At 39.2% G+C, this 25,582-nt stretch overlaps 1 pseudogene; it reads right to left on the bottom strand.

Moving 5' to 3' along the window:
- Positions 1 to 223: 223 nt before the first annotated feature.
- Positions 224 to 13,804, bottom strand: LOC144374876 (KAT8 regulatory NSL complex subunit 3-like; annotated as a pseudogene).
- Positions 13,805 to 25,582: the final 11,778 nt, after the last annotated feature.

Genomic DNA, 25,582 nt, shown 5'->3' with positions numbered 1-25,582 from the left:
TGTCCAAGCATTATGAATCACTAACTACAACTTTTCTGTTTCTTTATATGTTTTATGCTTTAAAAATTTACTTTTTAGCAACATTATTTGGTAATTCTGAAAAGTAAAAATTCTGTCCTCCAAGGTTTGTTGTTGTTGTTGCTGTTTGTTTTAGTGACATTCCTGGGATGATTCTGTAGTCTGTATTTCTTGTAACATGCAGCCAACTGAAATCTTTCTTCAGTTAGTGACACTTTAGGGAATTCTGACCAATAACAAAGAGGACTGGAGTCTTCATATCCAAGAGGGGATCATCCACATCCTATAAGGGGTATAGGGTTAGATCTGCCCAGTTCACAATCACGCAGAACTGACCCAGCATGTACGAGGATGTGTTCCTGATGCCCCTGTCCCCACTGTCAATGATCCCTGCTGCCAGCTTCACCTTACTCTTACCCCCCAGAGGCCACACACAGTGAACAGAGGAAACCCAAGGCAGACAACGGCAATGATATATTCCATGATTGACACCTTTGGACAATGGCACAGTCTGTCTGCAGGAAGGTGACTTCAGTGTGCCTCAGCCTACCCAGTGTCCAGGGGATTGGCAGACCCACCAGCCATTTCCTCCTCCCCTTCCTCTGTCCTAACACAAGGTGTGCTCTCCCATGAGAGCTACCATGAAGGGAAGTCAGGTCCTCAGATGGCACATGATGGGAGGTTTCTCACTTCAACCTTGTCAGCCTGCTAGGCCGAGACATCATCACTTTTCTCCACCAAGAGTTCATAAAATGGTAAAGGCATTGCCTTTCTCCCTTAAGTAGAATAGAACCTCTCTGCTCCAGACATCCCAGATTTTGTGGTACAGTTGCTGATTTCACGTCCCTGGGAGCAGGAGTCAGGTGGATGTGTTCTTCCTCTCTGGGCTCTAGGTTTCTACTCCACTAGACTGCACAGCAGTGGGGCTCTGGACATGTCAGGGGCACTTACACAAACTAGTGGACACACAATGTAAAACAAAGGAAAAACTCCTCAATATCTTATAAAGGGACAGAATATGAACATGACATGAAATTCTAGAGCTATTGATTTGTGCCTATGAGATTTATTTTTTCAGTTGGGCAAATTAAATGGTACTCACATGTGGGAAAAAAAAGTAATTCAGGAGTTGTTTTTTATTTTTGTTTTGTTTTTTGAAATGCTGATTGATGTACATAAATAAAATATAATATATTGGGATTTCCTTCAAATTAACCTGAGTGAGAAAGGAAGCAGGAAGGGGAAAGATGAAGCAAGCCTACCATGTGTTGGTTAGAGGTAAAGTTGGGCAAGGGGCCCTGTGGTGTACTTACTAGCTTCTCTCACTTTGGGTCCTGCTGAAAATTTTCCATAATAAAATGAAAAAAAAACACCAAAGTTTGTTTTCTACAGTTTAAAAGGCAATCATCAGGTAAGCATCTAGCACTGGGCTTGAAACACAAGTCAAGACCTTGATGGCCATCATAAGCAAGCAGTATTGCCCCCCAAAACACCTCCAAATAAGACAGAAACCACTTACCTGACAGGCCACCAAAGCTCCCATGTTCCAGCCAATTAAAATGATGGGTTTGTGTGGGAAATTGCAGTGAATCTTCACAGGAAGGGAAAGAAGACAGTCAGAAGGAGGCTGCAGTCAGGAATAAACACCCCAGCACACTGGGTGTACCAGGGTCACCCGGGGTGTGCCAGGGTTGCCCAAGATAGGGTCATTCTCACCTCCAAAACTTTGCTCCTCACTGCCCCGATCATATGCTCAAGGCACTGCAGAAGGCCCACTCCACTGCCATATTTTGGCAGATGGGTGGCGACAGGGATGACCTAAAGGAAGGAAGGGTGCCATGCCAAAGTGCTAGGTTCAAATCTCTCCATTCTACTTAACCTACTCTGAATCCTTCAACCTTGCAGCAAGTGGTATCTGAACACCAATTAAGAGTCATGGGATGCTCTACATTTCAAGTTCATCCATTTTTACACCCTCCTGTGTTTCTTCTCTTCCATCCTCCTAGATCTTATTTCCACGTGGAGACGTCCTCTTGCCCCCAACAAACCTTGCCTAAGCAGCACAGCTGAGATTACCAGATGTGGTGGTGGTGTGAGGTGGGGAATGCAGAGTTAGAGGGGCCTGAGGAGGTGATAAGAATCAGAGGAGAGCCAGGGAGTTTCCTCTGCAAAGAGAAAATTCCACCTGGTGAGTGAGAGTCTCACCCGCAACTATCAGGAGTGGCTTTTATGGCTGCTTACCCAACCCATGACCCATTGCTTACAGAACTATGTTAGGCACTAATAAACAAGTGGTTAAGGGAAAAGGTTACACCTTCCTCCAGCCAGGGCTACTAGGCTACGAGTCATAACATCTCACTGCCACACTTAAGCCTGAGCCCCTGAACTCACTGGCTTGTCATGAGGAAGCATCCCTGCAGCAGGGTCCCAGGGCCTTTTCAGCAGCAGCAACCAGACCTCAGTTCCTTTGGCCCCAGTCTTTGTATTGGGTGACACAAGCATGCGGTCAATCAAGGTTGGGATCTAGAAAGACAAAGTCTGAGATGCCTCAGTGTGTAGCAAAGGTACAAATAAGTGGCTGCATGAAAAGTAAGCCCCCAGCATGCAAGGACAGTGTGTATGCTCTTTTTGAAATCAATCTGGTGAAATGCTTCTGGATCCTAAGTTTATCCCCATCCCTGTACCAAACGATTTCACTAGAGAACCTTCTAAAAGGAATTATATCAATCCAGGTATGGTGGAACACACCTGTATTCCCAGCACCTTGAGAGGTAGAGGCAGAAGGATTGTGAGTTCAAACCAGCCTCAGCAAATGAGTGAGGCCCTAAGTAACTGAGCAAGGAGAACCTGCCTCAAAAATTTAAAAAGGCCCGATGTGGCTCAGTGGTTAAGTGTTTCTTGGATCAATTCCTGGTTCCAAAACAAGAAATTATATCAAAAATAATTTATACCCAGTGACATATTATCTGTTAATAACAACCAAAATACATAAATAATCTAAAGGTATATGTTAGGGAGCAGTTAAATAATTTATCCACTTGACTGAATATCTAGGATTATTTTCTTTTTTTTGTACCATTGATTGAACTCAGGGATGCATAAAGACAGAGACACATCACCAATTTTTATTTTCTATTTTTATATGGTCTTACTGAAGTTGCTTGAAGCCTCAATAGTTGCTTGAGACTGGCTTTGAACTTACAATCCTCCTGTTTCAGCCTCCCAAACTGCTGGGATTACATGTGTGTACCACCATGCCCAGCATGGTTTAATTTCAAATACATACTAGACAATATATAACCCACAGAAATAATTAGCACCAGGCATGGTGGCCATGCTGTCATCACAGTGATGTGAAGGATGATAAGCTTGAGGCCAGCCTGAGCTGTGAGACTCAGTCTCAAAATGTAAATAAATAAAATGCAGGTCAGTGATACAGCATCCTTTGGTTCAATCCCTAGTCCTGAGAGATAGAGAGAGACAGAACAGACAGAGAAAGCAAAGAACAAAAGGATTTTGCTAAAATTCTACATGTAAAACAAAATATATACAGCACTATATAAAAGGCTGTATGATGATATGAACATCCAAATGTTCATAGAATTCCTGTGGAAATATGCATGACTTTTTCCTTATGAATTTCTGCATTTTTTAAAATTTCTAGTGACTATTTGCTGAAAAGAAAATATATATAATTTTTAAAAATTGCTTTTTCTGGGCTGGTATTTTGGCTCAGTGGCATAGCACTTGCCTTGCACATATGAGGCCTTTGGTTCAATCCTTAGGACTCCATAAAAACAAATAAACAAAATAAAGAAATTGTATCCTTATATAAATAAGAAAATTTAAATAAACCCTGCATTTTCTTCTAAAGTATAGTCTTCAAGTGTGGCTTGTTAATGAAGCCTACTATTATGTTCTAAAAACATATCCAACAATAGTGTATATATCATGACTTATACCATATCCTGTTCTTTTCCTGTCCACCAAAGATGTGACCTCACAGATGTATAAATATGAGTTTCAAATACACTGATGCTTACACTCCAAAGGAGTATCTGTGTGAATTCCAGACTGCCCACAGAGGTCAAAGTGATCTCAGAGAAAGGAAAAGGTTTTTACATGTTAGAGATCCTTTTCAGGAAGAAAGAAAAAAGTTTTTTAAAGATTGGAGAATGAAAAGTATCAAGGTCTGATGGAGGTTGTTAGACTTCAGAGGGAGCAGGAAAATAAAATCCAGTAATGACATAAGCCAGGGGCTGTCAGGTCATGAGTCCTCTGGATTTTAGGCCCTGTACCTCATTATGGAGATGGCACAAAGACATTACACCAGATCAAATGTAAAAACAAGACATTGTCTCCTATTTTTATTAGCATACCTGCTAGCCATGCCCTCCAAACTGACCACGTAAAGACTTTACCCAACCCCATGTCTGAATGCATCACAGGGACTGGTGGCCCCCAGCATAGGGCAGACACCAACCATAGCCTTCCCTTCCCTTTCAGTGTCTGCAAAGCATCCATGTAGGCAGCCAGCATGGGCAGACTCAAGGTATCCACCAAGGTCGTGTGCAGCCACTGGATCATCTTGGTGTCCCAACTCTCGCTGGTCAGGGCCTGCCGCACCCGCCTTGCACACTTGTCTACAACTACATGATGCAGCACTGGCTCATTACAAGCCTGAAAAATACAAGAAGAAGGAACAAGAGTTTCACATAGTTAGCAAATAGGAGGTAGGTAGAAATCAGTCAGCCATAGAGGCCTGAACTAGGAAGAGCCCACATTGGCAGATTTCTGATTTCTTACCCCTTCGTTGGCCAAGCGGGCAAGTTGGTCAGACTGCAGGGCTTTGAGGTTCTTGTTGAATAGTGTGTTCTGGGCCACTGTCCAGTCAGTCCTAAAGGGAATATCTGAGAAATTAAGGACATACCCTAGGGACACTCCTCATGTATGCACAACATTTAAGGAAAACTCTGTAATCTTTTTTGATCCCCTTCTGAAAGAGTATAACTTGACACAAGATTCTGTTCCCAATCCTGGCAATGAATCATCTCAGCACACATTTGTATATTCTCACCTACAAGTCAATACCAGTCAATGATGAAGTCTTTTAGTGCTACCAAAGCTAATTATTTATCTAATAGCTAAAATACTCCAGCAAATGAAGATAGGGTACCAGCGTATAGAGAAATTTGAATTGCATAGGTTGTACATTTCACAAAACCTGAAACAGCAAAGCATTTGAGTATACCAAAACCTTAGATTATGGTAAAACTTCTACTTAAACTAGCTTTAAAAAGAAAAATATGACAGATATGTGACTATTCTCCCGGTCTCAATTCTACCCTACAATAATTTCTCTCCCTTTTCCATGCTTCTTAATTTTTCCTCTATGCCACAAAATTAGTAAGCTTATGTCCTATATAAGTTAACATTTTGATATCCCAGTATATGACACCACCATACACATGACCATCTGCTTACTGACAACTTTTTCTGTCCTCCAAATCAGCAGTAAACTGAAATCAGGAATCTACCCTACAGTTCTTAACCCCACATCAATGCAACCAGACAGAATTGTGGATCCTGTTAACCTGCCCATCAATCCACCCCTGGCAATCTGAATTAGGTACTCTAATTCAGACTAAGAAGCCTCCTAAAGATATGAAAACAAAGGCAATAGAAGAAAACCAATCAGAGCCAGGTACAGTGGTGCACACCTGTAATCCCAGCAGCTCAGGAAGCTGAGATAGAAGGATTGTGAGTTCAAAGCCAGCCTCAGCAATAGTGAGGCACTAAACAACTTTTGACACCATATTTCTAAATAAAAAAATAACAATAGGTCTGGAAATGTGGCTTAGTGGTCAAATTCAATTCCCAGGATTAAAACAAAACAAAACAAAACAAAAACCCACAAAAATACCAACTCAGTAATACCTATTTACTGACTTTCCCTGTCATTAGGAAAAAAACTACTCAATATTTTTTTAAATATAAGTGATTGCAAGGCCCAAATAAGATTTATATCAAGGTAGTGTTTCTTATCAGTAAAAATAAAGTCAAAAAATAGGGCTGAGATAACCACTAGCAAGGTAGAAAATAGTAATCAATCTACCTAGCCATATACCTATTTCAGATTCAGGTCTTTGTAAGAATGAAATAAGAAAACATCTAAAAAACATAGAAGACAAAAAGGAAGATAAATGTAGCTATATGAAAATTTCAAACCTCTGTAAAAGGGAAAAAGAATTATAAAGTTAAAACATAGTGGGAAAATGCAACTGCATTGAAATAAGAAAGATAGTCCAGAGCTGGATGTTGTGGCAACACACTTGTAATCCCAGCAGCTAGAGAGGATGAGGCAAGAGGATCATGAGTTCAAAGCTAGCCACAGTAATGGTGATGTGTCAAGCATCTCCCTAAATAAAATACAAAATGGGGCTGGGGATATGACTCAGTGCTTTACTGCCCCTGAGTTCAATCCCTAGTACCAAAAAAAGTAAGAAACAAAGATACTCCAGAGGCCAATGTGATGACACTGTACTCCCAGCATTAGGGAGGCTGAGTGAGTCATGAGGATCTAAAGATCAAAGTCAGCCTTAGCAACATAGAAAGACCTGTCACAAATAAAAAACAATGGCCCTGCTTAGGGGTGTTAAAACTCCAGAAAATTAATACAATAAGAAGTAAAAGTATTTGGGCTGGGGCCATAGCTCAGTGACAGAGCACTTGCCTAGCATGTGTGGGGTACCAGGTTTTTCCTTAGCACAACATAACAAAAAACAAATAAAAATAAAGTCATGCTGTCAATCTACAATTACAAAAATTCTTTTAAATAGAGTGAAGTATTAAGCTGGGTGTGGTGGTTCATGCCTGTAATTCCAGTTGCTTGGGAGGCTGAGGCAAAAGGATCGTGAGTTCAAAGCCAGCTTCATTAAAAGCGAAATGCTAAGCAGCCATTTTTTTCAAACAGTCTGGCAGTTTCTCAGAAATTAAGTACAGAGTTCATATACATATGATCCAGCAATTCCATTCCTAGGTACTTTACACATACATTCACACAAAAACTTGTACACAGGGCCTGCTGAGGTAGCTCAGTAGAGCACTTGGCTAGCATGCACAAGGCCCTGGTTTCAATCCCCAGCAAAACACACACACACACACACACACACACACACACACACACACACACACACACACACACACACTTGTACACAAATGTTCACAGCATTATTTTCATTACAGCCAAAGCAGAAACTACCTAAATGCCCATCAGTGATCAGTGGACAAATAAAATATGGATTATCTAATCAATGGAATGTCAGTCAACAGAAAGGAGTGATGTAACATGGACTAATAAGCATGACCCTTGGAAACATTCCACCAAGCACAAGCCAAATCACCCACCATGGAAAACATGCAGTTCATAATCCCATGTACTCAAGTCAGAAAGAGGCAAATCTATGTCAAAGAGTGCACTGGTGGCTCCCAGGGACCAGGAGGAATGGTGATTGAATGATAATAGGAATAGAGTTTCTTATTGAGGTGATGAAATAGTTCATCAAACTCACTAGGGTGTTGGGGGCATAACTCTGAATTTACACTAAAAAGTACTGGCAGTACACATAAGCTGGTGAATTACAGGGTGTGTAAATAAACTTCAATAAAGTTGTTATATAAAAGGGAAATGTTTGCTAAACAAAAGAAAAATGGAGGAATGCTGATTCTGTTGGAGGCAGGGGCAGGGAAACAAAACTAGCCAGCAAATCCAGGAAAATGAATGTAAATATCCCTCAAAACCAGAGATTGCAAAACTTTGTTTGTATATTTGTTTGTTTGAGAATAGGGAGGATTATACCTGAGAGCTCATGCCTGCTGGGACATACTCTAGTACTGAGTTATACTCTCAACACTTTCTTTTTAAAATTTAGGACAGAGTCTATTTAGCACAATGCTGACCTCAAACATGTAGACCTCCAGTCTCAGCCACCCTAGTAGCTCATATTACAGACATGCCACCACACCCAGTTTTAAATCTATTTTTAAAGCCACTCAAAATATCTCTTGGATTCTCATGTGATTCTAAAACATTTGCACTCTACTAGCTATAGACCACAAAAATGTAAAATCATACAAATGTACATTTAATTTTTGGTAGTCTGGGTGAGCCCTATATTGTAATGCAAGCTACAAAACTAGCCACACCCATCAAATTAAATTATTTTTTTTATTCCACAAACTTTTTTAAAGAGAGGATTCTTAGCTAGGCACAGTAGTGCACATCTGTAATCTCAGCAATTCAGGAGGATCACAAATTTGAGGCAAGTCTCAGCAACATGAACCATGTTGCCCAGGTTAGAGTCAAACTCATGGGCTCAAGCAATCCTCCATGGATTATTCTGAGATCTGAAAAAACACTCTGCCTATATGCCTACTATATGCCAGGCAAGGCCATAGGGAGGCTGAGATGGCAGAGATGCAGGCCCTACTCTCAATGAGCTCACAGCACAGCAAGCTGACAGTCATGAGACAGAGTTAGGAGAAAATTCCCATTTATGTAGCTACAATAAATGTCTTGTTAAAGAGGATGAAAAAATTATTATAGGATGGTGACATTAACCCATCCCTCTGAGGAGTAGCCTACTATTGACATGCTCCTCCCAGTGCTCTGTTGGAGGAGGGGCATCTGCATCAGGCGTGGCAAAGATGACATGTTGTTCACACTCATTCATCATGCAGCACACCTTCTGGTTGTCATACAGTTGCATGGGAGATGACATGACCATCTCCACATCTATTGGGACATATTATTCCATGTAAACAGGTGAGGAAATGAGACAAGCCTACAAATGCTGCAAACAACACCATGGTTAACAATCACCTGGTTACCAGAAAATGTCTCTTTAACATAGTCTGATTTACATTGCATAAGCACATTATAGCCACAAAAATTTTTGATCCTAAGTCATCTTTCTCACATTTTTCTAGATCTCTTCCCTCTCTGTGGTATGTATTGAAGGAATATAAAACCAGCTAAAAGTTTAAAAAGTGACCAATAGCTTTTATAAAGAAAGATATATTCCTTAAGCAAATAATTAATTACATAAAGGTAATTATTATTACAAATACAGAAGCTATAAGCCACATGCAACTACCTAAATAAATTGAAATTAAATAGTATCAATCAATTTAAAATCCAGTTCCTAATCACATGAGACACGTTTCTAATTCTCAGCAGACTGGCCACCAGATCAGACCACACAGGATTACAGCATTTCTATAACTGCAGAGTTCTGTTGAATAGCACTGGTCTAGAGTTTTAAATGATTCATTAGTAAATCAACTTGTACTTAACTATATGATTGTAAGAAGTCTTTGATTATCTAGGATCACCTGTTATGCAGACAGCTTCTATCTAACTCATTTTGTGCATTGCCTACAACTAAAATGAATATAAATGGATCATTGAAGGATCTTTCACATTTTAAAATGATGCTAATAGAATTTTAGTACCATTGGGATCCTTCCCCAACACCTTAGGTACACTGTATAATCTTTGTTGCATGAAATACCATGCAAATCAATTGGGTCTACTAGCTATCTCCTCAACACCATATTAAATTTTTTACCTCAATGATCTCACTGCACCCATTCCCAATGACTGGAATAATCACATCCTTGTTAAATGAAGTGAATAACTGTGCAGTAGATTTGGTAGTGGGAATAAGAGCTGATTATCTTCTCAGATCAGAAACTGAGTGAACACTTGTGGACATGTGTGCCTACAAGACTATTTTGATTTCAGCATCTCAAACCTATACTCCCTAGGTCTCCCCAATTTATGGTACCATCCAGCTACTCAAGTCAAAGATCTAAGAGGGATCATATTTGATCATTTTCCTTTATACTGTTTCCATCCCTTTCCAGACTATCATGATGTCTAGCTCATCTCAAGCTACTGCAGAGGCGTCACTGCTGGTATTCTTAACCCCACTCTTATACTATAATCTACTTTTTAAAAACCCAAAGTGATCCTCTAAAAATACAAACTGGATCCCTAGCTTAAAATTCTCCAATGACTTCATACCACTCATAATCAACTGAGATTTCTTCTGCCAACCTCTCTCTACCTCCTACTTACAACCCACCTGCCACCATATTCCCAGCCACAATGGCCTAAATTTATTTCCTACAATATGCCAAATTCCAATTTTCAGGGTCTATGTATGAGAAAAATTATTTTCTCATATAAACCAGGGTTTATATGAGAAAATAATTTTCTAACTACCAACAAAATGAACTCTACAGAACCTCACTTTAAGAAAAAAACTGTCACAAAGTCAGATGTGGTGGCACACACCTGTAATTCCAACTGCTGAGGCAGGAGGATTTAAATTTCAAGCCAAACCATAGCAACTCAGGAAGACCCTGTCACAAAATTTTCAAAAAGTGTGGGAGATGTACCTCAGTGCTTGCCTAGCATGCACATGGCTCTGGGTTCAATCCTCAGAACCTCAAAAATAAAGTAATATAATGAGGCTGGGGCTGAAGCTCAGCAGTAGCAACCTTGCCTGGCATACATGAGGCACTGGGTTCGGTCTATCAACAACTAAAAAAAGAAATAAAAAAGAATTAAAAATAATATAATGGGGTATGAATCCAGGAGTTTCAATGTCAGCAAGAAGCTTTATATAACAAAAAGGAAAAGATTTCAAATGCTTTTTACAGGAACTTTTCAGTTATGCCTTAGGAGAGAGGCATCAAGCTTACAGTTTTAGCACAGTGCTCCATGTCTATAGACAGCCCCAGGAGGGTCACTGGGGTGCAAGATTTGGAGAGTAACCTGGGCAACATAGAATTCTATGTGTATTTAAAACACATCATGTGTTGCTATGTTTGGAGCCTGAGTTCAGTCTCCAACACTGCAAAATCAAAGGAAAATAAAACAACAAAAACACATCATGGTCTCTCTTATTCTTTAAGAATCAAAGGTGGGGTGAAGTAGAATCTAAAGGGCAAAATACAAGGCAAAATAAAAGATTTCTATCTCCAAACAACTAAAGCCTCTGCTTAAGGAAAGATTGAAATTAGGTAAAATTATAACCCGTGTCCAAGAGATTAAGATGTCTGCTTTTCTAACTTTTCTCAGGAAAAATTATTCAGTGCAAATATTGACACTGAGGCCTGATATTTGTATATGCTCAACAGAAATGCACAAATTAATCATCCAACCTTCCTATATAAGTACCCACCAATCATCCCTCCAAAAATCCACTCTAATCCTTACCTGCTCAGTTCTGGCAACAGTAGCCTTTAGGAAAGAATCCCAAACTCACATGGTATTCTGATGCTGCCTCAGGGGAGTGACAAAGAGCATGCAGGTGGGGTGGACACCTGCATGCTCTTTGTCACTGTCAGACAAAGTGACTGACATGTGGGTGAGCATCTGGGTGAGCACTCCATGGCTTCGCATAGCTATGGTCCAGAAAAAAACAGGTCCTCTGGAGGAGGAAGGGCATCTGCCTGAAGTCTGGCAAAGATGACATGCCAGTTGCACTCATTCATAACACTGTACACCTTGTTGTCCTAGAGTGGCATAGGAGTCAACCTGACCATCTCCACATCTATTGGGACATCTCATTCACTGTAAACAGGTGAGGAAATGGGACAAGCCCCACACATACTGAATACAACACCATGGTTAATATTCATCTAGTTACCAAAAAATGTCTTTGCATAAGTACCTTATCACCACAAAAATTATCCTCATTCATCTTTCTCATCTTTCTCTCTAGATCTCAGCCCTTTCTGTGGTACATGCTGAAGAAAATAAAATCATTTAAAATTATATTAAAAAGTGACCAACATCTTTGTTAAGAAAGACAAATAATACTGGTCGAAGTGGCCCATGCCTATAATCCCAGTGGCTTGGGAGGCTAAGGCAGGATAATCACAATTTCATAGCCAACCTCAGCAAAAGTGAGAAACTAAGCAACTCAGTGAGACTGCGTCTCTAAATAAAATACAAAATGAAGCTAGGGATGTGGCTCAGTAATTGCATGCTCCTGAATTCAATCCCTGGTTACCAAAAAAGAAACAAAAAGACTCAATAGTGGGTGTGAAGTGGAATCTAAAGAGGAAAAACACAAGATCTCTAGCTCCCCCAAAAAACTAAAGCCTGTGCTTAAGGAAAGATTAAAATTAGATAAAATAAAAAACAGTCTCCAAAATACTATAATTAAGGGCATCATTTGATCATCAGAGTAGTACATATCAACAAATCTCAAAATGTAAGAAATAAGACTGCCTTAAAGTTCAAAACAATTGCCAACAGGTTTATTTAAGCCAATGTAATTGTATCTCCTATCAAATAATAATATCATGAAAGCTGCTTGCCCTATAATACTGATTGGCTGAAAATATTAGACTAAGAAGGTTTTAGATTAACCTATGGGTGGAAGTTCTGTCACAATGAGAAAGCAATGTCTTGGGAATTTGCTCCTAACATTTATGTGTGAGGTCAGCAAATGCAAAATGACTGTTGTTGTCACTGTCAAGCAAACCACAGCACTACACCAAAGTGACACAGGTCTAACCCTGTATGGCAATTATTTATTAATATATTTATTTATTTATATATAGTACTGGGGATTCAACCCAGGGACCCTTACCATTGAGCTACAATCCAGCCCTTATTATGTTGAGACAGGTTCTCCCTAAATTGTGGAGGTTGGCCTTGGAATTGCTACCTCCTAAATTTCTGGGATTACAGGCATGCCAAATCATACATGGCCTGTGTGGTAATCTTTTTTTTTTTCTGTTACCAGGCATTGAACCCAGTAAGTACTTAACCACTGAGCAATATCTCCAGTCCATTTTTATGCTTTCTTTAGGGTCTTGCTATATTGCTGAGGCTGGCTTTAGACTCACAATCCTCCTTCCTCAGCATCAAGAGCCACTGGGATTACAGGCACATGCCAATGTGTCCCGCTGTATGTGGCAATCTTTTAAAATCAAGATCTCAGCATTTATTTTTATCAATTTAATCATTTTCAATTTCTTTTTCTCTATCTATGGCTTATCTAAGTGGACACCCTTCTCTATTTTCCTTTACATGTCTTGCTTTTCTAACTTTTCTTAGGACAAGTCTTCAATGCAAATGTCCACATTTAGGCCTGATATTTGTATGTGCTCATCACAGATGCCCAAATTAACATCCAAGCTTCCCACACAGCACCCTCCCAGTCACCCCCATGAAAGTACTTACTTCCCAGTTCTAGCAGTAGTAGCCTTTAGGAAAGGAACCCAAACTCACATGGTATCCTGGTGCTGCTTCAGGTGAGTAACAAAGGTCATGCAGGTGGGGTGGGCACTACTGGCATCTGGTTTGGCATTCTATGGCTTGGCATAGCTGTGGTCCAGAAAAACTGGGTCTCACTCTCTTTCATGCATTGAAAGCAGGAAGAGCAGTGAGGTGCCCATGGGACAAGCTGAATTCTAGAAGTTCCTCTACCCACCCCTGTGGGTCCTCTCAGTAAAGCAGCAGCAACTCAAGGCATGGATATCTGCATCCAAGTCACGTGCAGCAAAAAGTGTCCATTTAAGTCAATTGGAATATTCTAAATTTCTCCAAACATAGACTATCTAATGGGAGTCAACATGACCTGCTACAGATCCTACTGCCCATATATTGTACAGAATATCTTTGCCCATGCAGGGAGGGCTCCTGATATCCCAGAACCACCAGCAAAAGAGTGATGGTGTCAGGACATCCTCCATACTCCATCTCCACAGAAAACTGGAGAACTGACTGCCTCCATGGTTCACGAAGACTTGCCCTGGACTGACACTGAATTTACTGGGCCAGCACCACACTTTCTATGTGGGCAGGAAGGATTCTGGTCATCAACAGGTATCACAAACATGAGTTCCACAGAAGCCAATGGTCTCTTGTTTCCAGTCTGTAAAGCAAACACGGGCACCCTTATAGCAAGCCGGCCATGTGGGCCACCACCAGGAAGTTAACCACAGCCTGGGTTCCCTCTCCTCCTCCTGACCATGGTATACCCCACAACCGTTTTGCAGTGACTACGGGATACTCTGAAATCTTGGAAAGACAACAAGGCATGCTCCCCCGAGGCAGTGTGGACCCAGCGTTGCCAGGGAGCCCTTTCTCCAGGCCCAATGGAGCCCCCTGCAAACCATCCCCGACTCAGGCACCCTTGGGGTTCCCGCCACCAAACCTGAAGAGGGTCCCTCCTGGAGGCAAGGCTTGTGAACCATGTGGAAGGCTGTGGCCGCGGCTCCTGGGTGCAAGTGGCTTCGCCAAATTTGCTGTGGGTTCATGATGGGGAGGAGCCACCTGGATAGGCCTTGTGTCATTGTGGCCCCAGACACCAGTCCCAGACCCCGTATGCACGTCCTGCCTTGAGCGAGGCCATGACTCTAGATCCTTCCCCAAGTCCAGCCTGCAGCTCACCCGTAGTCAGGGAGCTAGCCCTTCTGAGCTGGGTTCTAGTGCGCTTGCGCGGTACCGCCTCCATGCCCTGGCAAGGAGGCACGTGCAAAACGCCAAAGGATCAAGGCACCTGACAGGAGGGAGAGTAAGCCACAAAGTCCGGTGTGCACTCACCTGTAGGGACTTGGTTCAAAAGAGCAAAGTCAGGAACGCAATCTAGTTTCTGAAGCAGAAATTTCCATGACCTACGTGTTTAGCAGGGAAGAGGAGCACACAAAATGAGGTCAACCCAGACAGCCCCCAATGACTGCCTTTTTCTCTTCAGGTGCTCCCTTTGCCTAAGTAAGCCCCACAGACCCAGAGCAGGGGTGGGAAGGCATGCACCAAACCCTCCTCCAGAGCAGCCTCCTTGGATTTACTCTTTAGGAATATGCATGTTAACTCATTATCTCCTATACAGGATTGAAAACTCAGGGCTAATGGGATTTATTAATGAGCCGGGGGTGAAGTGGTATGAGTTTGGCCCTAGGCTCATCCCCAGCAGAGCCAAAACTGTTAAAAATATTTTACTAGTTAAGAAATTTCTCTTAACAGAAGAAACAACCAAAAAAAACTAAAAAATTAATTTAAAAATAAATTAATTAATTGCAATATAAGTTATGAACCAATAAATAAATAAATATTCTAATAAATAAACTCTATTAAAAATAATTACCAAGAACTGGATGAGGTTTATTACTAGAGCACTTGTCTGACACACTAAAGGTCCTGGGTTAGATACGTAGCACCACAAAATAAATAAATAGCAAAACAAACATGTTTATGCAGTTTTTCTGAGTGTTGTTGGTCCTTCCAGGAAGTATAGAGGGAAGTCAATACCAGGGCTTTTTCCTGAGGAGTATAAGGAATAAAGGGAAGGTAGTTGGAGGACGTTGAGGGTGTGAGTGGAATCTCACCTCCAACATTAAACTTCCAAACACTAGGTAGGATCCCAGCAGGCAAGTCTTCAGCTTTCTCTTATCTCTAAATGAACAAATGCTGAGAGTACAACCCAGGTCATGAAGTTGTCACCTGTCAAGAATACAAACAGAAAACTAATTAACAAATATATGAGAAAATGTTCAACATATATTACAATTACAGAAATGTAAATCAAAACTACTCTAAGCTATAATTTCACTCCATTCAGACTGGCAGTTATTATGAGGACAAACAACAATAAGTGTTGGTGAGGATGTGGGGGAAAAGGCACACTCATTCACTGCTGGTGGGACTGGAAATTGGTGCAGGCAATATGGAAAGCAGTATGGAGAATTCTTGGAAACCTGGGAATGGAACCACCATTTGAACCAGCTATCCCTCTCCTCGCACTATACCCAAAGGACTACAAAACAGCACACTAGAGAGACCCAACCACATCAATGTTTATAGCAGCACAATTCACAATAGCTAAACTGTGGAACCAAACTATATGCCCTTCAGTAGATGAATGGATAAAAAAATGTGGCATATATACACAATGAACTTTTACTCAACAATAAAAGAGAATAAAATCAAGACATTTGCAGGTCAATGGATGGCATTGGAAAGGTAATTCTAAGTAAAATTACCAATCCTCTCCCCCTCAAAAAAAAAAAAGCCAAATGTTTTCTCTGATATAAGGAGTCTGATTCATATTGGGGTATGGAGAGGGCACATGGGAGGAATAGACAAACTCTAGATAGGGCATAGGGGTGGGGGATAGGGAGGAGACAGTGGTTAAAAAGGATGGTGGAATGTGATGAACATCATTATCCAAAGTACATGTATGAATATATGAATTCACGTGAATATACTTTGTATTCAACCACAGATATGAAAAAATGTGCTCTGTATGTGTAATATGAATTGTAAAGCATTCCACTGTCATGTATAAAGAAAAAAGAAAAAAAGAATGCAAATAGATTTCAGTATGGCATTACCAGGAAAAGCCTTTCACATCATGCAGCTTATTTCAAAACTGAGAACTGACAATCTGAAAAGTTGAAAACAGCAGGGCACATAATAATTGGGTACTTCATTACATGCTAATGACTCGGTATATCTGTAAATTTATGTAAGGTAGGCAGAGATATGATCAATCATTAGAGTTTTATTTTTAGTATGCTATTTTTTTCACTGAAATTTCTATTTAATGCTAACAGCACTCTGTTTCTATAGTATGCATATCTTATCACTCTATGATCAATAGATTTCTGGAAGTTTGTGTTTACATGTCTTCATTTTATTGCCTAGCACATGTGCAGCACTGGGTTTGATCCTCAGCACCACATAAAAATAAATATATAAAACAAAGGTCTTGTGTTCATCTACAAGTAAGAAAAATATTTTAAAATTTAAAAGATGTTATAGTATGGATTTGCGTTAATAATAAGGGCAACAGGGCAGATTTTATATTAGTATCAGTTGTAGTAGTATGGACATTACATTAATATTAGTCGTCACAGGCAGGTATTATATTCATATTTGATGATTTACTATGCATATTATATTAGTATGCAAAACCAATGGGCAATTATTGTATCAGTTTGAGACACTATAGTATGATCATTTATACTAATATTAAAGACCCCAGGGTAGATATTATATTAGGTACAGATACAGTTGTATGGAATATATATAGTATATATAATATATATAGTATATATATATTATATTTATAATATTATTGCATTAATATTAATGGCCAACAGACAGGTTTTATATTAATTTTATATGTTATAGTATAAATATCAATTAGTAATGAAGCCACTGGGTACCTATTATATTAGTATTTGATTCACTAATACAGAATGTCATATTAATAGTAAAAGCCATAGGACATATATTAGTTTAAGATGCTATTTAGTTTAAGATGTTTAATTAATACTAAAGTTCACAGACCACATATTATATTAGTTTAAGATGCTATACTAAGGATATTACTTTAGTATTGAAAACTCAGTGTAACTATATTATAACTTGAGCTCAGTAGCAAATATCATTTACCACAAAAAAACTACGTGGGCTATTACATTAGTTTTCAAAGCTATGACAAGGATTTATATTAACATTAAAGGCCACAGGGCAGCTACTAATTTTGCATGCTATAGTATGGATATTATTGAGTATTAAAGACATAGAACAGCTATTAAATTAGTTTTACATGCTACAGAATTGATATTACATCAAATTTAAAGGCCACAGAGCAGCTATTATATTTATTTTAGATGCTATTATATAAATATTATATTATTGTTAAGGGCATCTAAATATGAGTATGGGTATCATATTAGGATCAAAAGCCATAGAGAAACTATAATATTAGTTTTAAATGTCATAATATGGATATTATATTAGAACTAAAGGGCTCAGGGCAGCTATTTTATCACTCTAAGATGATAAGAGAATGGTATTACATTAATATTAAATACCCCAGTACTACTTGTATTATTTTTAGATGACACAATATGAATAACATTCTAGTATTAGATTTCACAAGGGATTTATCGTATTATTTTAGATGCTATGTGTGGGTACCATATAAGCACTAAAGGCCATAGTGAGCAATTATATTTGCTTTATTTTATTTTAAGATAGAGAGAGAGATAGAATTTTTAATATTTATTTTTTAGTTCTCAGCGAACACAACATCATTATTTTATTTTGTGTGGTGCTAAGGATTGAACCCAGTGCCCCGCACGTGCCAGACAAGCACGTTACTGCTTGAGCCACATCTCCAGCCCATTAGCTTTATGTTTTATATTATGAATAACATATGAATATGAAATGCCGCAGGACAGCTTTTAAGTTAGTTTTAGATGTTATAGGATAGATATTGTATTACGATTAAAGGCTACTGTAGAGGAATTATATTAGTTTTAAAGATGATATTATAGCTATAATATTAATATTAAACTGCATAGGTCAGTTAATTTATTAGTTTTAGATGCTACATTATGAATATTAGTGTAAAAGGCCACAGGGAAGGTATTATTTTAGATTTAGAGGCCACAATATTGATATTATATTAATAACCACAGGAAGCTATTTTATTAATTTTAGATGCTATAGTACAGAAATTAGTATTAAGGATCAGATGGCAGATATTAGATTTAGATGATCTCTAGTGTGTATGTCATATTAATATTAAATGTTATAGGGCAACTATTATATCAGCTTCAGATGGTATAGTTTGGGCATCATATAACTTAAGGCAATTAAGCAGATATTGTTAATTTTAGATGCTATTTACAGATATAATACTAGTACTAAAGGCCACAGATCACCCATTATATATGAGTATTTGGTGCTATACTGTGGATATATATTAATATTGAAGATCACATGACAGCCATTGTATTATTACTAGGGGCCGCAGTACATTTATTTTATCAATATTAATACCTACAAAATTTAGTTTAGGTGTGTGATACTATGGATTTTACATTAATAACAAAGACCAAATTGCAGCTATTACATTACTTTTAGATGCTGTTTTATGGATACCATATTAGTATTAAAGCCCACAGGGCAAAGATTATGTGAGTTTTAGATGTTTTAGGATAGATATTATATTAGTATGAAAGAAGACAGGACAGCTATTATATTCATTTCAGATGCTATATAATATGGTCATTATTATTAAAAGCTTTTTGGCAACTATTAGGTTAATTTTTGATGCCATAATATGCATATCATGTTAGAATTAAAGGCCACAAGGCAGTTATTATATTCAATTTTTATGTTATAATCTGGATATTTTATTAGTACTATTGTCCTCAGGGAACTTATTACAATAATTTGAGATGTTATAGTGAGGATAAAATAATAATACTAAATCTATAGGTAGCTAATATATCAATTTTCAATGCTATCATATAATATTAGTATTCAAGGTCATGGGGTGGCTAATATAACACTTTTACATGCTATAATATAGATATGATATTAGTGTTAAAGGCCACAATGAAGTTACTTTATCAGTATTACCTAATAATGTTGATAAAATATTAGTATTAAAAGACACAGGGCAAATATTATATCAGTTTTAAATATTATAGTTTGAATATCATATTAGCATTAAAGGCCACACAGGACAGCTCTTACATCAGTTCTGGATGCTCTAGTATAGATATCATAGTAGTATTAAAGGCCACAAGGCAATTATTATGCCAATTTTAGTTGCTACTATGTGTATATTTTAGGAGCATTAAAGGTCACGGGATGCTTTTCTATCAATTTTAGATGTGAAAGTAAAGATATTATTTTAATATTAAAAGCTACATGAAAGCTACTGTATTAGTCTTATAGGTATTTATAGATGTTATATCAATATTACATGTCACAAGGTAGCTATTTTATTCATATTATATGTCCTAGTATCGATGTTATATTAAAATGTAAGAGCATATGAATGCCATATTAGTGTTAAAGGCCATAAAGCAGATATTATATGAATTTTACGTAAAATATTATGGATATTATATTAGTACTAATGATACTAATGAAAAATATTATATTAATGTTGGATGTTATAATACAAATATCATAGTAGTATTCAAAGCCACAGGACAGCTATTATATTAGTTTTAGATGTTATAGTATGAATATTATATTAATATTAAAGACCATAATGGAGTTATTATAATAGCTTTAGAGCCACAGTATGGGTATAATACTAATATTAAATATACCATTTTAGTTATTATATCAGCTTTAGATGCCACATTATGGATATTATATTAAATTTCATAGGGGAGTTATTATATCAGTTTTGGTTCCATAGTACAGATGATAATATATTAGTATTAAAAGACCACAAGGCAGCTGTTATTTCACTTTTAGAGGCCACATGATTGATATTATATTCATATTAAAGGCCATAGGACAGCTATTATATTAGTTGTAGTTACTATACTATGAATATCATCATAGAATTAAAGGACATAGTGCAGATATTATATTAGTTTTGGATGCTATAGTATTGATATCATAATAGTATTAAACTAATTTTGGATACTATACTATGGATATTATATTAGTACAAAGAGCCAAAAGGCCACTATTATATTATTTCTGGATAGTATAGTATTATTTTAGTTAGGTTTTTTACCATTGTATCTCAAAGTTCTGACAAGAACATTTTTAGAGAATGAAAATTTTATTTGGCACTCACAGTTTCCAAGGTTTCAGCCCATAAAAGGCCAACTCCATCGTTGTGGAGGAGGAAAGCCACTCAGAATGTGGCAAACAGGAAGCAGATACAGAGCTCTGCTCATCAGGAACAAATACACCTCAAAAGAATGCCCCCAGTGAACCACCTCCTCCAGCCACACACTACCTTACTACAGTTTCCACCCACTTAAACCCTCAGTGAATTAATGGACTGATTGGGTTAAGGCTCTCATAACCCAATCATTTCATGTCTAAACTTTCTTGCATTTTCTTACACATAACATTTTGAGTGACATCTCATATCTAAACCATAATATTCTGCTCCCAGCCCTCAAAAGTTCATGCTCATCTCACAATGCAAAATACATTGAGTCCATTGCCAAAAGTCTAGATGTTTTTCAGTTTCAGAATTCTCCAAAAGTCCAATTCCAAAGTCTCTTCTGAGATTCAAAACAAAATCACAGTGTAAAAACCCCTGTAAAAATCAATACAAACACACACACACACACACACACACACACACACACACACACATTCAATATATAATGGCACAGAGTAAACACTTCCATTCTACAAGGGACAAATAGGGGCATAGAGAGAAGGGACGGGACAAAAGAAGACCAAAATCCAGCTGGGCAAACAAAACCTGTATTTTCACATCTAGCATCTGAGGCATATGGCATTGTGATATTCAATCCTAAGTGCCTGGGTAGCTCTACTCCTATGGTTTTGTTAGTAGCAGTCTATGTGGTCTCTTCTTGGCCTGTCTCTTCTCAATTCCTTGAGTTTCCTTGGAAGATGTTTCATGATACTGGTATCTCTTAATCTCAGAGATCTCCAATGCAGTTTCAGCTTCTTTCTCATTAATTCATTCATCAACCTCTCAAGGGCTACCTGCAGAGACTCCAACCCTGTTACACTTTGTCTGGTCTCCCAGGTTTTCCTTTGACATCTACATGGATGCCTCCATGACCCCCTTAGTCCAGCATCTTTCAACCCTACAGAACCAGCACCACATGGTTGATGCCAAGTTCCCACCATTTCAAGCAGTAGTCAAGCCTCCTGAGACCATGGTTTCAGCAGCCTGTTGATGCCTGAGCCTCTAAGCATGGTGAAACAACTTCCTAGGCCCCCTTGTGCAAACAAGATGGGGATGGTCTTGCAGATTCCTGAGAAGCCTTCAGGCAAAACTTCCTATTGTCTCTGAGTAAAATATTTAGCATCTCTTTTGTGGTGCAGAGAATGTGTTTGTGATTCCCAGAGTCTGGAGAGCTGGGGGAGGAGGAGATGCTGGCCAAAGGGTGAAACTTCCCTGTGAACAGGAGGCATAAATTTTTTGTGATCTATTTGTCAGCTTGATGACTATAGTTAATAAGAATGCACTGTGTAGGTTTCAACATTGCTAAGAGAATAAATTTTAAATGTCCTCACCATAACAATTGGTAAATATCAGAGTGATGGATACATAATCAGTTTGATTTAATCACCCTGTATTGTAGACATACACTTTGCACTTCATAAATACATACCATTATAATTTGTCAGCTAACCAAAAGATAGATTATGTAAATAAATAAGTACCAGTTTTCTTACTAATAAATAACAGAGCTAGAGTATTGACATTTTGCAAGCTTGGTGGATCAATACATACAGACATTAAGCAGCAATTGTGCTGGCGTCACAAGGAGAAGACCTCAGATGTGAGCTGCATCAAGGAGAAGACCTCAGATGTGAGCTACATCCTAAAGGAAACACTACTCCAGCAGCAGGCTTGCAAAGGAAAGGAAGCAGAGATGGCTCAGTCTCTGGATCCAGCTGCCATTTTTCAGAATAAGAGAAGACAGAGGAGCAAGCTGACCTCAGCCAGAGCTTGCAGACCACGATGCTGAGCCCCCGGGGATGCCAAGATCTCCTGGCCGGGTAACTCAGCAGGTAGGTTATAAAGAAGAGAGATAAAATGGGCAGGAGTGAGCACAGGGTCTATGTGATGATGTGATAAACTCCATCCTCGGGGTCATGAGTGCTGGGAAAGTAGCCCTGATGGCTACTCCTGGGGCATCTGTCCTGAGAAGCGGTTTGAGTGGGAAGAACAGCCAGAGATAAGTAAATGTATGCACAAAGTAATATTACAACCCACATCCCTAGAGGAATAAGAGGAAACCTGGTTCCCCCATCACCTGTGAGCTCCCGTGAGGGCCTTCAGGGTGAAGTCCCAAGGCACTTTCTGCAGCCTGCTGCCCAATTAGCACCCTCTGGCTTTCCCTTCCACAGGGTCGTGTCCTCCAGAATCTCTAGTGTGTCTGACTACTGCGTGAAGAGTGTTCAGAATACTTGAGGAAGCTAAGGTCTCCAGTGATTTTTTCAAGGCAATGCTAATTGAAGAATTGCAGACCCTTGGCATGGGGCAGCACATTTGACCTTCACTACAACGTGAGGATTCAACAGGCTGGTGTGGCAGCTGACGGGACAGGAGACTCCACTGGCAGGACAATACATGACATGGAGCTCACTGCATTGAAAATGTCATTTGAAACAGCAGGATTAGAAAGGAAATCGCCTACAGGAGCATACTTAGAAAAGAGCCATTGATGAAAAGGAGCCTGCTTTCCTTGTGCGCCTTCCTTTTGTTTTTATGGGTGCATATTAATCCTGCAGAATAGTGGGTGTGCGTGACCCCTCTGGACAGGCATATATGATTCCATCAATCTCACTCCTCACCTTACTTTTATAAGCTGCCCCAGTGAAACTCCAACATTTATCGGCATGACATCTGGGACTATCCCCAGGCTCCCTCTGGCCCCCTGCCCCTCTCTGTCTCACAGCTCTTCTGTAAGTGGAGGCCACTGATCAATCACGTTTTTCCTTCGGCTACACTGATAGCAAAAATTTCCTCCAGTTTTAATATGTCATATTTAAATGAGATTTTTACATCTGGGAACTATCTTTAGCTTTATCACAGGAAGACCATAGGAGTGTAGGGGGCTTGCTATAGAGGGTTCCAAACTCCCCAGATCTGTACCGTATTTCTCTTGGATTCAAAATAGCTTCAAATTTTCGTGAGCTGGAGTTTGGCTTTTGAAGGATTGGAAATCCTTATAGTTAAATATCTTAGCAGATATTGACTCCAGGAAGCATGTAGAATTGTGGCCATGTTTAATTTTGCAATGATGCCTCCTATTGCCCCTCTGCTGGAGCCACTGCTGTGATCAGATAAAGCCAATGGCTTTTACTCAGTTTGTTACTTACCGAGAATCATTTCACATGCATTAGCACACTTAATTTCTGGACAATGCTGGATTTCAGCCTATTTCATTTCTTTATGGAGGAATGCACTGTGGAAATTCATGCAAGATTATTTAACAAGCAGCACTGGAAACTGAGCCCAGATCTGGCTATCTCTGGAGCCCCATTACTTGACTGTGTGCTCTTTGTTGACAATCTCAGCCTTTCCAAGCTCCATATGAAGGGCCTCCAAAGCTGCTAGGGTGTTGCAGAATCCTCACAGTCTTCATGGCGATACTGTTCGGCATGGTGACCAACAGAGAGGGTGTAGGAACATGACTCTCCATCACTTAAAGTTTAAATCAAATTTTGAAGCAAAGACAGCAAAACACCTTTGGTTCTGGGAACATTTCCCCCTGTGTTGATTCCATCAAACTCATTCCTCACCTTACTTTTATAAGCTGCCCCAGTGAAACTCCAACAGAACTGAAGTCCGGTCTGTCTGTGATCCTCCTTAGGGAGGCCATAGGCTGAGGACATGGATGGCCTCTAGGGCCATGACCCTGAGGACTGGGACAGGAAGAAGGCAATGAAGAGTTCAAGTTTCCATCCCCCAAAGTTGTTCAGATGATCCTGACACATGGTCCAGAGCTTGACCACCACTCATTATTTCCAGAGGGTCACATGTGGATGGGGGCAGCAGGAGGTGACACAGTAGGATGCCACCAAGTTCAGATGGAGTTTTGCTTCTGCACAATAGGTTGAACCAGGAGTCAACCCCCCTCCTTCTGAACCTATCATATATTTTTTTACAGGAGGAATCATCCTGTTTACTCAAGTTATGCTTGTTTAATTTTTTACTTGTTCTAAGTAGTTATACATGACAGCAGAATGCATTGGAACTCACTGTACACGAATGGAGCACAGCTGCTCTGGCTGTACACGATGCAGAGTCACATCCTTTGGGCAAACATACATGTACCTAGGGTAATAATGTCCATATCTTTCCACAAACCTGCACACCCCCACATCCCTTCCCCTCCTTCATTGCTCTCTGCCTATTCCAAATTTCCTCAATTCTTCCCTAGCCCTCACCCCATTCTGAATCAGCATCTACATATCAGAGATAACATAAATGTTGGTTTGGGGGGATTGGCTTATTTCGCTTAGCATTATATTCTCCCACTCCATCCATTTACCTGCAAATGCCATAATATAATCCTTCTGTAATGATGAGTAATATTCCATTGTGTATATACCACATTTCCTTCATCCATTCATCTATTGAAGGACATCTAGGTTGGTTCCATAGTTTAGCTATTGTTAATTGAGCTGCTATGAACACTGATGTGGCTGTGTCACTGTAGTATGCTGATTCTAGTCCATTAACTGAGAAGTGGGATAGCTAGGTCAAATGGTAGCTCCATTCCCAGCTTTACAAGGAATCTCCATATACTGCTTTCCAGAGTGGTTGCACCACTTTGCAGTCCCATCAGCAATGTATGAGTGTGCCTTTTCCCCCACATCCTCGCCAACATTCATTGTTGCTTGTATTCTTGATAATTGCTATTGACTGGAGTGGGATGAAATCTTAGAGTGGTTTTGATTTGCATTTCTCTGATTGCTGGAGAGGTTGAACATTTTTTCATATATTTGTTGACATACTGTATTTCTTCTTCTATGAAGTTT

The sequence above is a fragment of the Ictidomys tridecemlineatus genome, unplaced genomic scaffold (genome assembly GCF_052094955.1).
Source record: "Ictidomys tridecemlineatus isolate mIctTri1 unplaced genomic scaffold, mIctTri1.hap1 Scaffold_92, whole genome shotgun sequence".
Lineage (NCBI taxonomy): Eukaryota > Metazoa > Chordata > Mammalia > Rodentia > Sciuridae > Ictidomys > Ictidomys tridecemlineatus.
This window is presented reverse-complemented; position numbering and strand designations above follow the sequence as displayed.